Source organism: Puma concolor, chromosome F2 (assembly GCF_028749965.1).
Source record: "Puma concolor isolate L17-30 chromosome F2, mPumCon1.1.hap2, whole genome shotgun sequence".
Classification (NCBI taxonomy): Eukaryota; Metazoa; Chordata; class Mammalia; order Carnivora; family Felidae; genus Puma; species Puma concolor.
In genome coordinates, this window is record NC_141684.1 from 14,496,939 (window position 1) to 14,510,033 (window position 13,095).

The following is a 13,095-nucleotide window of genomic DNA, read 5'->3' on the forward strand; positions in this document are numbered from 1 at the left end:
GTGAGAGTAGGACTTTCTCAAGGCTTTCCTGGGCACACCCAACAGTCCTGAATATGCACATGGGCTTCTAGACTCCCGGGAATATGCTGGAGCTTTTCAAAGATGCCTATGATATCTCATTACCCAGTTTTGCTTTTCTTTTTAATACTTTTGGTTTGCCACTTATTAGCTCCAACTGTTAACACATCCTCAGGCAGCTGTGATATTAAACAATTGCCACTGATTATATTTGACAAATACTCTGCGGGTGGGACTCCTCAGAAAGCACGCTCTGATTAGATCAGATAAAGGCATTCTTGAAAGTGGAGCTTTTCCGTGAACTGCCAGACAGATCACATGGCGACAGTTTCTAGGAATGGGACTTCCTAGAAGCTCCAAAGCCATTTTGCTTTCTTCAGTAGCTGCTAATCTGCTATTTTTCACAGCTACTGTAATTGTGAGGCTATTGGCTTTCGGTGCTACTGAAGTGCTGGGGAGAGGGTGATGGGCTTAAGTCCCGTTAAAATGCCACGATACTCCCTGTCCTTGTTGAGATTCGGCCATTTTTCTTGAGTAAATGCTGCTGGGGTTGTTGCAAGCCACTGGTGATTTTTCAGTTACGAAACAGTTAATTTTGACAGTTTTCACTAGGGTTCTCATTGCCGTTATGGAGAAGCGGGTTTCAGAGGTCCTCAATCAACCATTTCAGAACAACCAGTTGTATATCCACTTTCTATAGTTACGTAACAAATTAGCACAAACTTGGAGGCTAAACCAACACCCATTTATTATGTCATAGTTTTCATAGGTCAGAAGTTTTGGCACAGAACAACTGGATTTTCCGCTCAGGGTCTTATGAGGCTAAAATCAACGTGTTGGCTGGACTGAGTTCTTTCTGAGTCTGGGCTCTCCTTTCATCCTCCTTGAGGTTGTTGGTAGATTTTGAGTTTTGGTTGCGGTACTGAGGTCCCTGTTTCTTCGCTGGCTGACAGTCCATTCATCTCCTCAAGGCCACCTTCAGGTCCTAACATGGCCTAGAAATTTACTTTCTTTGAAGCCAGCAGGAAAAGCCTCTCCTTGGTCTGTTAAGATAGAGACTTAAGCTACATAGTCTAATCATGGGAGTGACTAGCCTATCATATTCACAGGACATACTCACACTCAAGGAGGAGGGATAATATAAGGTACATACACCAGGGGATGGGATTCTTGGGGGCTGTCTTAGAATTTTGCCTACCATAGTCTTAATTGTAGGGTTTTGTGTAGCACTGTTTTATATAAATCATACCTATAAATTAACCTAATGTAATCATCACAACAGTTCTTTGAGATAGCAAAGAAAGTGTTCCAAAACGCATTTCAGAGATGGGAACTTAAAGGCTCAGAGAGACCATATGACTTTCTCATGGGCGTACAACTAATGAGAGGCAGATTAAATCCTCTGATTCCTGTAGAACACCCGCTGTCCTTCTGCACACCTGTCTGCCATGTTAAAGCTCAGGCCTTTCTAAGTTTTGTTTGTCACGCGGCAGTAAGGATGTTAGTATCTGAGGCCCCTTAAAGGAACTTTGTTCCCGGCACAGTCTCCCCCGGGCTCCTGCATCTCCTGCCTGTGTATCTGGGGAGAATACTTGAGCATGGAAAATAGTATTAACCAGGAGTTTTGATAAAATGGAGTTTTCAGGGGTGAATTGCAATTTAAATAGCTGAGAAATTCCATTTACTCCCAGCAATGTATTCTGAATGCTCCCTCCGGCCCAGCTCTAAAGGAGCAGACAGTCATCTCCCGCAGAAAGTAATGGAATTTTTATTTTTGTCTTAGAAGTGCCTTGAAATCAGCAATCTCAAGGCTGGCAACGGGGCCTTCCTCGAAGGCCTCATCACAAAGAATAGCAGAAGGTTCTGAAGGTAGTCAGCCATGGACCAAACTCATTCTCACTTCACTTCAGTTGAATGGTTTTGCAAGTGGTAGAGGAAATTAACCATTTAGGACCAGCTTTCCCACCTCCCTCTACTTAATCTCCTTATTCAGCGTGTCCAATCATCTAAAAGATAGCGGGTTTTCTTTAGTTCCAATTCGATCTTTTTAATGATGCTGCGGCTTTCCATTGTAATGCAAATGGACACTTGTGGCCCTCATCAATCAGTCCTTCAAATGTTCGAGGACAGTGGAGCTGGAATGTTGGTTCCCTTTCCAGATTCCCTTTACTTGGTCCCCACACAAATTCCCCTACTGCTGTGAGAAGGTATCTCTCGTCTTTCCACACTGCCTCAAAGCGGCAATGACTAAGCAGGTGTGTTTCATGCTCCAGAGCTCCCTTTTTGATCAGGCGAAGGCTGGATCCTGCCAAGACCAGAGACCACATCCTTGCTTAGAATCCTCCTCTGCCCACCCTGCTCTCTGCATTTCTTCTCTCTCCAGGGCCTTCTGCAGGCATTGAATCTACATTCACCCAAATCACCGTTGCAAGGGCTGCTTTGATGTCACTGACCTAAGGCAGATAGTAACGAAATTCTGCTGGATCTTTCCTCTAAGTCCAAAATAATATCATAGCCAGGAATTAAAGGTCTTGCTATAAAAAACCATTGGCTAGTCCCCCTTGTCCTTACGAATGTGGAGGTCATTTACCTTTCAGCGTCAATTACCTTCAATGTAACCACAGACCTAGAAAAGGCTTATGAGTAACAGATCTAGATATTGTAAGATAAAAGGCAACCTGTACCTTCGTCATTAAAAACAAAGTGCAGGTGTTGGGGCGCCTGGATGGCTCAGTCGGTTGAGTGTCCTACTTCTGCTCAGGTCACGATCTCATGGTTGGTGAGTTCGAGCCCCACTTCGGGCTCTCTGTTGTCAGCTCGAAGCCCGCTTCTGGGTCCTCTTTACCCCCTCCCTTTGACCCTCCTCTGCTGGTGCTCTCTCTTTCTCTCAAAATAAATAAACATTAAAAAAGAAAGAAAGAAAGTGCAGGCTTTGATGTCTGACAGATATACATTTGTATACCTGGGTAAGCTGGTGACCTTTCCCATTCTCTGGGTCCCGTCTGTCATGCAGGGCTCACCCCATCCATCTCACAGTGTTGCTGGAAAGACAAATGGAACAATTCGTTAAATGAGTTAGTACAAATCAGAGCTTCAAAAACCAAGAATTTTTTTTTTTTTAACATTAAGGTCTGTGTGTGACAGGAAGCATGCTATTTTAGGCCGGGTACAGGCCAACTTCTGTTTCAAAGCTGAGGCTCAGAGAAGATCCTTTTGCTTACACATGAAAACAAAAACTCACCAGCTCCAAGAGAAACAAAAATGAACTTTGATGTTCTGCCTCACCACACTGAGTTCCATTCGGAGAGGAAGGGGGTGGATTGCTAGAACCGGAGGAGAACACGGGCTGCGGTTGTCCAGGCATGGTGCGGTGGGCGTGGGCAGTAAGATGGGGTAGGCATTGTCCCGGAAGTCTGCTGAACCCAAGGAGCTGGGGCGGCCGTGTTTAAACACAGGAGGGGTGGCCAACGTGGAAGGTGACGTAGATCCTCACTGGTTAAACCTGGGGAGCGAGAGCTCTGTCGAAGTCTATACTCTCTGTCATCTTACGTAAGTTGGAAATATTTAAAAATAAAATGTAAAATTGGGGCACCTGGGTGGCTCAGTCGGTTGAGCGTCCGACTTCGGCTCAGGTCATGATCTCGTGGTTCGTGAGTTCGAGTCCCACGTCGGGCTCTGTGCTGACAACTCAGAGCCTGGAGCCTGCTTCGGATTCTGTGTCTCTCTCTCTGCCCCTCCCCTGCTTGTGCTCTTTGTTTCTCAAAAATAAATAAATAAACATTTAAAAAATTAGATGAATAAAATGTAAAATAAGAGTACAGGTAACAACGGGCTGAATGAGAATGATTAAACCCACATTGTGAAATGAACCAGGCATGGTATAATTTACAGTACCCTAAACTCAAATTAATGTTTACCCACCATATGTTTGCATCAGTGAATTTATATACATGTGTGTGTTTATCTCTATGTATTTTTCACATAACACATATAACCACACATGAGTTTAACTGAATCTTCTTACCTGGCATCGGCCCCGGGGTAGTAAATGAGCAAATTCTTGGATCCCGTGTCTCGTTTACAAATGCCTGCTTCTCCCAGATTCCAGGACAGCCCTGTGCCCTCCCCCCTTCTCCCCCTTTGTCCTTTCCGGTTCTCTACATCTCTGAGCTGACACCAGAAGTCTTTTCATTAAACCTGTGAATCTAAAACTGTGTCCTGGCTTAGAAAGCATTCCTCATTTCTTTAAAACCATTCTTGCTATTTAATTTCCTTTCTTCGGTTTCCAGTGAAGTTGAACATCTGTTCTGCTCTTCGTCAGTCATTCCCAGCCCCGCCCTGCCCCAGAGCCAGTGTGGTCCCAGATCTGCTCTCAGGAGTCCTGGGGGGTGGCAGGGGAGGGAGCCTGGAGGTGCTAGACAGGGAGGAAGATGTGGTAGGGGGATTTGGGGAGGTATGAGAACTGAGGTAGGTCGTTCCTGATTCCGTTTGTCAGCTCTTCCCTTAGCATTTGTTCATCTCTAGGGCTAAAATCTCCTTGCAACATTTCTCTTTATTCCTCCAGGACCTATCGTCCCCAGGGTAATTTATTTTAACTAGTACTTCGTTCTCAATTATCCTACCAACAGAAATTCCAACCAGAAGACAAGAACTTCAAAGCTGGACTCCCGCCCTCTTTTGGAGCAAGCAGCAGCATCTCAGGCAAAGTGAAGGGAGTGGCTTCAGTCTTGTTCCTGGGAGAAGACATGCCCTTCAGGTTAGTCACAGTCAAGGCGAGTTTCATGGAGAGACTCCTGATGTCACGTGTGGGTATAAGGAAACCCTGAGGGCCAGTACCAGGGCTGATAAGAACAAGGTTCCTTTGCATCCCCAGGTCCAAGGGAAAGAGGGGCAGAGTGGCATATCGAACAGAAACAGAGAGGGCCTGACCAGTATGGAGAAAGCTGCCTGACATGAGACAGACCCAAAGAGGAAGGAGGTGGCCGTCTCCAGGTGTGACTCAGAATAAACACCCCACCTCACATTCCTCCCTCTTCTGCTGGTGTTGATAATTAGCCAAAGCCTACAAGAAGCCGAATGGCAAGAGAACCCATTGATGAGTTCCTCCAGGCGGCCTCCTGGGGCACAGAGAAGAATGGAGAGTGGATCTGGGCCAGTCACTTGCACACGCCCAGCACAAAGGCCACGGGGACCACATGTCATCGAGTGTTCATACGGCAATCTAAGACTTTTTCAATTAAATGGCAAAGTACTGTACAACGATAATTACTTTGCTCTGATAATTCAGTCACTACTTTGAGTCACCCTGTAAGGGATTTATTATTATTAACTCCCCAGAAACCAAGGCAGACAGCGATTAATTACTGCTCCAACATAGCTAGAAAGACTTCTGAGAAAAAGTTTGTAAGATGCCTCTGTTCAGTCCTTGCTTATAACCACTACACTCTACAAACTTATTCTACCCTCTCCTTGGGCACTTCCTCAGAGCCAGAGGCTTCTTCAGCACCCTAAGGAGCCTTTATGACCTGGTTCCTTGATTTCCCTCCTCTCCAAAAGTTGTCTGAGTCACTGGTCACAGGATTCAGAAATCGGGTCCAGGCGCTAACAGGCAAGACCGGACCCGGTGAAGGCCCGCGGTTGAGCAGCTCGTGGTGGACAGACAGGGCCACAGAACAGTGACCAGGGAACCAGCAGAAAGGAACATAGAGACCAGATGCAGACTTTCACCTGGAGCCTGAAGGTCAGGCCCAGAGGAAAAGCGATAAGGAACATAAAGGTTATACATGCGGTTGGCACCATTCCTCAAGAAATGGGTGAAAGAGGAGAGTGACACATTGCTTTAGTGCAACCACGGCAGCCACGATTTGTATAGTGCTTTAGTGGTTAAGACAGATTCCCAAATATTTCAGCAGCCGATAGTTTCCTTTACTAGACTGTGGGCTTCCTGAGGATGGTGGCTTGTCATTTTGGTGTCCCTACAACCCAGCAAGGCATCTGACACTTAGTAGCTACCACCCGCAAATCCATTTGTTAAATCAGTCTTTGGAAACAGAGCAAATAATGGAACCCTGAGGGTTTTGGTAGCCAATGACATCAGGAACATCATTCTGGTGCTATTGATCTTTGAGTGAAGTGAGAGTCCCTGGGGAGGCCATCGAGTCTTTGGGAGCCTGAGTGTGCTCACACATGAAAGGACAACTAAACGTCCCTACATTTGCAGGATTTCTGGGAAGTTGTACACACACACACACACACGCACGCGCGCACACTCAATACTGTTTTTGCATCTGGCAAGGTAACCATGATGATATGATGACAGTGACCGTGATAACGAGGACACAACCTCCCTTGGGGAAACGTTTTGCTACCTCCATTATTTGAACGAATTTGCTTCCAGACAGTCCCGTCTAAACAACAAACAGGTCTTAAGCTTCCCACTTGAGAAAAAAGCCGACGAAGAAAGCTGTGCAGGTAGCAAGGTGACCTCTGTTATTAAATCAACACAACGGAGCAGGCTTCTCACCCCACGTGTAAGGGTTACGAAGGAAGGTTTAAAAGCCACCCCTCCTCGTCCTCTCTGAGGTAAAAGCTCTTGCTGCAGGGGTTTGCTGAGCCTTCCTAAGCCCGGGGTGACACCAGGTCACGAAATGGTGCTTAAGTAGTTCGTCTCTGGGTTAGTTGTGATTTTTTTTTCTTTATCTTTGTTTTGTTTTGTTTTTCCAGTCAGCTTTCTCAGCCTGTAAAAGTTCGAGTCTTTTTGCCTCCATCATTCTCACCACGAGAGTCTCATAGCTTGCTCTCGTTCCCATGCTTCCCCCACCTCATTCCACCAAAAGCAGTGTGTTTAGTGGTGATATCGGTGAAGACAGCATTTAACAGACAAAATGGCGGACCGACTCCCCCTGGCTCTCTGTATCAGCTCCCTCGCGGACACCCACCTGAGGTCTGACAAGGAGGGACTCTCTCTACAGGGACTCTCCCTACTCTGTGTTCACTGTGTTTCTAACATGAGCTCATCAGTCTCCTCTGCAACCTGGGTGCTGGAGGAGGAGAGAGGAGGCAGGAATGAGGGGCCACAAAATACGAGGCATTTGGCAGCTTTCTTTCAAGGTGTTATTCGCTAAATATTAAAACAAAATGTTCTCATTAAATTCAGCAGCTGAGGATGTTACTTGGTTCCTGTGCATTATGGCGATCCATATAACATGAATCACAGTCAGGAATGCAAGCTGGACTTGAAGCAAACTTCCCTGAAATGTGTAGCACTGGTAAACATTGCTGTTTGCTGCATGAAAGTGCCTGGGGAAGGCTCAGCCGAGGACTTCCCGTAGGGCACATTTCAGTAGCATTGATCCAAGTGACCTTGTCCTCTCTTCTCCTGCACTACTTGGAAGGGGAACCATGTTGGATTCATCGATCCTCTGGTTCTCTCCCACTTGAATGAGTGCAGGAATCTCAGCCTGGAGTTCACTGATGTGCAAAGATCTATACATAGTGTTCATGAACCTTCTGATACTTAGACCAATTTTGTATCTCTGTCTTCCACGGGCTTCTCTTTCTGAGAAAAATTTCCAAGTCTTTCAGGAGAATCCCATGGTTGTGCACATCCTCCAAAACATTAAGAACCACTAACATGGAGGGTTAGTTGAAACATTCTGTAAACTGTACAAAGTATATTTTAGGCAAAAAAGAGAGGCGAAGAAACTCCCTTTTTCCTTGGCTTACAGGAGTCTTACTCTTGTCGCAAGACCCACGCACAGAGACGGTGGTGGGCGTGGCAAAGGAGTAGTGGGAGTTGAAGCTCAGTTGTAGCCCCTACTCAGAAACCAGCTGGCTTTCTGAATCTGTGTGGTCTCCAAAATACTAGCCATGAAGTGGTTAAAGATGGGCACTCACCCTCCGTGCCTGCTACATGGGTACAGCCAGGAAGGGATATGTTGATTACACAGAAGCTTTGATGGCTTTTGTGTATTGCCACAAATATGCTCTTACAAGAACAGCCACTCGACATTCGCTGAGTGTGCAAAACCACGGAGTGAGTCTTCTCAAAGTCTCAAGGTCTGTGTCCTACATGTGAATTTTGACGAATTTCTTAATGAGCCTGCGTTCCGTCACCTGTTCAATCCAGGCAAGCCTGCTCACCTAACTCGCCTTTAAAGGATGTAATAGTTAAATGGTAGAGTTAGTGAATTACTAAAGGGAGGTGAAAAAGAAGCCGAAAAGAACATAGACACCTAGGTATTCTATTCTTAACGGAAATAATTTGAGTGTTCCGAAAGGGCAACCAGGTCCAAAAAGCAGGACAGGCTGCTTCCAGGAGGAAACTGGGATCCCCTAAAAACAGATCCCTGGAGCAAAGCTCACTGTGGGCAACCAGTCTTCTACATTAACTGTTGGGATGTGACTACTTCGTGTGTTGTTCACTTGCACTGTAACATATACACTGGAATCTTAATACTGTTGCTTTTCACAAGTATGCACTGTTCCAGGCACGACTTCATGTCATTTCACTTATTTTTGACAAATACTCTGCACGGTAAATACAATAGGTTTGTTGGAAATAGGTTGGACCTGGTTGATAGTGTCAGGAAATAGCTTTCTTTTTCTCCCTATGGCCTTCACACTCATTTGCCTCTTCCTTCCCCTGATGGCATATTGGGGACAGTCTATAGCTTCCTGGTCACTTGTAAGTATTAAAATGTCCAGTCCAATTGAAATCAAAATTTAATCTCATATCCAGTTCAGAGCTTCTCCCTTCTGCCCGGCTCAGGTGTATCCAGATGCTAAGGTACCAGAAAAGACATAGAGCCTTTGATCTGTTCTTCAACAATCTTTGCTCCACCTCTTACCTGACTCGCCTAATTGCCGATGGATATTCCAAAGTTAGAGTAGAAAGAAGGATGAGAGATCTCGTGGTGGATGCTGTTCTTGGTGTCCTTTTAGCTGTTGAAGGCCCTACAAATAGTAGGATCCAAATGGTGGCTTTCATTAGAGACCCTGACTTGGCAAGGCACTCTACTAACCTCTTGTGACTTCTCTCAGTGTCTGTACCTTGTGGTACCCCAGTCCATTTGAGCAGATAAGTTAAGCTGGCTGCTTTCCATGGCATTCACCTGGCCCTAGTAAAATGCTTACATACCTGCTTTGCCATCGTGGGCAGCTTTCACGAGCCCCAGCCCCGGCCTTCTCCAGGCAAGCACTAGGCACCAGTCTCTTAGCAACCAATGCCAACAGAACATATTTGAAGATCTCCCAAGAATTCCACTATGCTCCAAGACTGGACAGCTTGGGACCAGTCCCTGCATCTCCACGTCCTACAAGCATCCGGCCTGCCCTCTTCCAATGAATCCTCTCTCCAAGATCAGTTATCCTAGATGTCCTCATCTTGTTGTGCGTGAATGGAAGCAATGCCATACCCAATACTACTAGGCTCCTTGGAAGAATTCATTTTCTCTAAGGAAGCTTCTAGCCTTCCTATAAACAAGCTATTGGGAATGTTGATTTGGATACAGACCAGGCATTCTTGTGGAGAGGGGTCGAGGTCCTGTCTTTAGGACACAGGGCTACTTAGCTTTGTCCCCATCTTTGAGGTTTCAGCCAAAACTTCGTCTTAGTAAACATTGGCTATTATCCTTTTACCCACAAGGAACTGAACTGCAAAGAAATTTGTTGCCAAATGCCAGTAGTCACTCAACTTGTGAGAGCAGAAATCAGATCTGAACTCTGATCTGTCCTTCTCCCTGCTCAGTCTTCCCTGTACTCCAAAGCCTTCTCCTAACCGAAGTTGCCTAGGACCAAGAAGAAGAGATTACACTTAATCCTATTTTACAGATGAGCCAACAAAGTCTCCAGAAATTTAAGAGTCCACCTTGTAGACTAGTCAAAGTCCATCTTGTGGTCGAGTCAAAGTTCCAGCAGGAAACAGGTGGCTCACACAAAGGAAGCAGCTCGAAAACAGTTTAATAATCATTTAGAAAGATGTGGGCAGCATTAGGAAGCCACAGGAGATAGTGCAGTTTTTCGGGACTAGTTAGCAGCAGGGCTATTACCCTCAGGACGAAAAGGAGGAGGGAAGGAGAAAACGGTCTTGAGGGCCACTTTGAGAGGAGCAGAGAGCTCAGGTTGTAGGAGACAGCAGGTCCTAAGTCATGGCTCAGGAAGGAAGCCAGCCTGCCTGCCTCTACTCTCTGTCTCCAAGCTCCTCTGGGAGTCAAACCCAGTAAGGAGCCAGCAGGCACTACCTGTGCCTGTTAAAGCTGTCCCTATATATGGGTCTCCCAGAGCCATGAGCAAGGGGATTTGGGGTGGAGAGTGGATCTGACCCACTCAGCCAGTAATGGCGGAGCTGAGGTTTGAAACCGTGTCTGCCTACCCCAACCCCTATGTCACATTTGGTTGCCTCTGCCTTTATTTCATGATGCACCTGTGACAGTTTGACTGCAGTGGAAATCCTCTCGGGGCAGGGACTTTTTCTTACTGTGTTTATAATTGCTGCCATCCTGAGCACACACAGATATTCAGTAAGAGTTTGTTGACAGCATTAATGGGTGGAGGGGCAGGTTACAGATAAGCTTGAAACACATGAGAACAGTATGAGCAAACGGAGAGAAATGCTAAGCATTGCAGGAACTTAGTGTATAGGCATTTATGTGAGACAGTGTAAACAAAGTTATGTATACATACGATTTCACATGACTTAGTTCGTAGACATTGTCTCTTTTGAAGCTCACCTCAGCTCTTGGATTATCATCCCTCGACGAATCGCACAAGCTTATCTGTGTAATGACTATAGCTGATAGGGATATGTGCTCAGGTCACCTCATAAAATCAGCACTCTTTCCAGTACCTCCCAAATTGAGTATAACATGGTGAGATAACAACATAATCATGGTTTGTTCTCAGTCTCTGTCTCTGTCTGTCTGTATGTTTGTCTTTCTTGTTTTTCCTCCTGCCATTGACTCCTTGAAGAAATCAAGCTATCTGTCTTTTACGATGTCCCACATTCTGAATGTGTGTTTCTTTCCTTAGAGTTTTATGTAACTTGTTATTCTTTCTCATGCCCCTTTCCTATAAATGAGCCCTTGAGGATTGATTTGATTCAGATTCAGAATCAGATTTTTGTTTTGTTTTGTTTTTGGCAAGAACACTTCATGAGCGGCGCTTTGTGTGTGTCTCACACTACAGCACATCAAGCTAGACGCAAAGTCCGACTACTCCACCTTTCCTGCGGCTGAGATGAATTGGTGGATTCAGGTGATTTACACAGTTTTATCATTATCAATGACTGGTATTGTAAAGTTAAGTATCAGCAACGTAGCAGGCACTAAGCTTGGCATCACATGTATGTTATCTTATTGAACCCACACAAAAACTGCATAAAAAGGTCTCCTCGCGCTCCTTTATTAACGAAGCGAAACAGGCTCAGAGGTTAAGTGGGTTGCCTGAAGTCATACAACTAGTGAGTGACAGAGGCAGGGTATGGAGTAAGGTCTGATGGGCTCTGGAGTCTATGTTCTGAACAATTCGGTGACATTATGTGTAGTTTTATTTCTTTTCAGTGCATTCTCACAGACTTGCTCCTAGAGATTTCGATTCTTGTCCCTTTAGTGGATGGTCCGTGTCAGAGTAATTTAGACTTTTAACGTTAGAGCCAGTGTTGGGCAAAGGGCCAAAGAGGGAGGCCACTTCGGTACCAACCAGTCCACAGGAGGGGGAAAGGAAAGATAACAGGTTATACGGCAAGGTGCTTAGAACAGGTGGCATAGGCAGCGAAGTTCAGAAAAGCAATCTATTCAGATGCTTTTAATTGCACTTTATAAAATCACAATCCAAAAATAACTTAAGAAAAAAGGATCTTTGATTTAATCAGGTCACCAAACTATGGAAAGGCCAGAGATAGGCTGTCCTCAGGAATCTCCGGAGCCAAGTACTAGAGTTCCATTGAATGCTCTCTCCAACTCTCAGCTCAGCTTCTTCATGCATGCTGGTTTCCTGCCGTCAGGCTGGCTGTCTCCACACGGCAGTAAGCAAAGCTACAAGCAGCTTATCCTTACAGGTAACTGCATGAACAGAGAGGAAAGAGAACTTACTCTTCCTAACTCTAGTGGAAAAGATTCCAGGGAAAAACTCTGATTGGCTGAGCATGGACCAATCACTATGGCCAGGGAAGGGGAGCCCTACCATTGGGTGACTTGGATCACATGTCCCTTCTATGACCAGTAAGGCAGGTCCATTACTGTAAGAAAGGAATTAATCACACAGGTAATGGCACTACGAGGGGGATTGTGAGCTGGATTGTCACTCCAGTCTCCATTTTCCTCCTTCCTTCCTTCTTTTCTTTTCTTTTCTTTTTTCTTTTTTCTCTTTTTTATTCTCTATTCTCTTCTTTCTTTCTTTCTTTCTTTCTTTCTTTCTTTCTTTCTTTCTTTCTCTCTTTCTTTCCTTTCTTTCTTTTCCTTTCTTCCTTTCTTCCTTGCTTTCTTCCTTTCATCCTTTCTCTCTCTTTCAGGTGTAATCAACATATAACATTATATTAGTTTCAGGTGTATGACACGATGATTTAATATTTGTGTACAATGCAAAATGATCACCAATGTCTAGTTGTCATCTGTCCCCATTCAAAGCTAGAATTTTTTTCCTTGTGATAAGCTCATTTTCCATATATTCTTATTAAGAAACAAATGACAACAGATGATACTTAGAGGCAGGCTCTTTTGACTAAAAAGAACAAATGTAAGGGGGAGATAACGGAAGTTAATTAAATACCCACATGTACTACGTAATATTCCAAATGCTACATTGTAGCTCGTTTAATCTTAAGCAACACTACCAGAAACTCAGCATTTGATTCTCTCTCTTTCTCTTTTGTTTTTAAAGACTAAGCTGAGGCTCACAGAAGTTAAGCGACTTGCCCAAGATCAAAGTTAGTAAATGTGAAGTCAAGATTTGAATCCAAGTTTTTATGATCCTAATGCCTATGCTCTTTCCTCTGGGTCAGACATCTTTCAGTGCCAGAGGGACTGAGGACAGAGGGATAATACTTAGCTACAGAAATTCTGCATGTAAAAGAGAGGCTTC

At 44.9% G+C, this 13,095-nt stretch overlaps 1 long non-coding RNA gene across 1 annotated transcript; it reads right to left on the reverse strand.

The window, feature by feature from the left end:
- Positions 1–741: 741 nt before the first annotated feature.
- Positions 742–4,754, reverse strand: LOC147571841 (uncharacterized). Its single transcript, XR_015246857.1, has 5 exons — positions 4,645–4,754; positions 3,611–3,776; positions 3,260–3,520; positions 2,981–3,059; positions 742–1,061 (listed from the first exon to the last, which is right to left on the reverse strand). It is a non-coding gene; the product is annotated as an uncharacterized LOC147571841 (long non-coding RNA).
- Between the last annotated feature and the right edge of the window lie 8,341 nt (positions 4,755–13,095).